The 1,706-nt window shown below is 53.3% G+C and overlaps 1 protein-coding gene across 1 annotated transcript in view; it reads right to left on the reverse strand.

Annotated features, from left to right (window-relative positions):
- ERBB3 (erb-b2 receptor tyrosine kinase 3) overlaps positions 1-1,706 on the reverse strand; it is a 22,477-nt gene that overhangs the window by 12,803 nt on the left and 7,968 nt on the right. The gene's annotated exons all lie outside the window — the stretch shown is intronic.

A 1,706-nucleotide genomic window follows, 5' to 3' on the forward strand; every position in this document is an offset into this window, starting at 1 on the left:
ACCCGCCCCCTGGGAAGGAGTGTGGGGTGTGAGGGGTGTAGGAAGGGGGGAGAGAAGGGAAGTGAGAAAGAGGGAAACGGGGTGGGGGAGGAAAAGAGTGAGAGAAACCATGAAAAGCAAATGTATCGGTTGGGGGGAAATGGGGAGCTAATAACAAATGAGCACAAGAAGGAAGAAAATGCTCTAAAATTGATTGTGGTGATGATTGTACAATTCTTAAGATGAATGAGCTACTGAACTGTATCATTTGTGAATTACACACTAATGAAATTGTTCCGGTAAAAAACAAAAACAAATCTATCATGTTCAATGTTGGGAACTGAGGAAGAGGGAAACCTTTAAACCACTCTTGCAAATTTCAGCTGACAGAGGACAATGAGGACAAGACAGACTGACTGCTCTTCGGCGCTCTGGGAGCACAACTCGGGGAAATAGCAGGAAGGCGAGGGCCCGCAGATAACGATGACAGTGCAAAATAGAAGGTCGGCAAACTTGGAGAAGGAGGGCCAACATCCTGTCACAGGGTCACCCAGGCATGTCTCCAAGTGCATTCAAGCCTCGGGTGAGAGGTCGAGGGCAGCGTTATGGAGAACATCCTGTCACAGGGTCACCTAGGCATGTCCCCAAGCGCATTCAAGCCTTGGGAGAGAGGTCGAGGGCAGCGTTATCTCAAGGTCTTTTGCAACCTGCAGGATTTTATGACTCAGAGGCCTCACCCGCCCCACAATGAAGAGGGGAGCATTGCAGCCCATTGCGAGTGGGTGAATGGGGTGGGGGTGGGGGTGGGGTCGCTCGGAGGAAGAGGAGGATCTGAGTTCTAACCCATTGAGGCCTGTGATGAGAAAGTCCAGGTTGCCCAGGATCTTGGTGCAGTTCACAAAGGTATCAATGTTCCTTGAGTCCACGGTCTGGAAGCGGCTCCCGGAGCCTGTTCCCTCGCAGGCTGCAAACGCAAAAGGAGAGGTAGCCAGGGTGGCTTGGCAGGCGAGGATGGCCCTTTCCCCACTTCTTCCCAGTGCCGACTCACCTTTGGGACACAAGCCCCCAGAAGGCTCACACGTCTTGAGGCTGCTGTCTTCCTTCTTGTCTGCAGGATAAGCTCTGACACAAGAAGTCTGATCGACCACAAAGTTGTCTGGGAAAGAGGGGCGCGGCGAGAGGTGAGGAATACTGCCAACTGAACCTCTTTCCTGAGCCCTTGCTCTCCACTGCGCCTCTGGCAGGAGCAAGGGTCGCTCATTGAGGGTGAACCCGCAGGCCTTCTCAGCCACTATAAGCAGACATTCTGCCATCCCAGCTCATAGCTACCCTAGAGAAGGCTGCTTTCTTGCTTGCTTTCTTGAAATAGGTTTCTGATGCTGTAAATCTTTGTGGGAACAGACAGCCTCCTATTTTCTGTGCATGAGTGGGGGCGATTGAGCTGCTGAAGTTGAGCTTGCTGTCCAAGGCCTGGCTCACAGTCCCCAAGGGCCCTTTCTGGCCTTCGAGGCTTTTCCTACAGTCATCCCAATATGAAGGTCCCCTACGATGCCATCCAGATGTTTCCTTCTAGCCCCGGACCCACTCCAGTGGTTCCTCTGCAGACACTCACGGGGACAGCTGGCTACACAGACGCTTCCGTACTGGTACTTGGTGAAGGGGTTGGGCTCCAGCTGGAACGTGAGCTTGTTGTAGACCAGGGGCTGCGGGCACTGCAGCACACAGGC

This window comes from Echinops telfairi, unplaced genomic scaffold, assembly GCF_000313985.2.
Source record: "Echinops telfairi isolate 266 unplaced genomic scaffold, ASM31398v2 ScPeMD7_2;HRSCAF=8, whole genome shotgun sequence".
Lineage (NCBI taxonomy): Eukaryota > Metazoa > Chordata > Mammalia > Afrosoricida > Tenrecidae > Echinops > Echinops telfairi.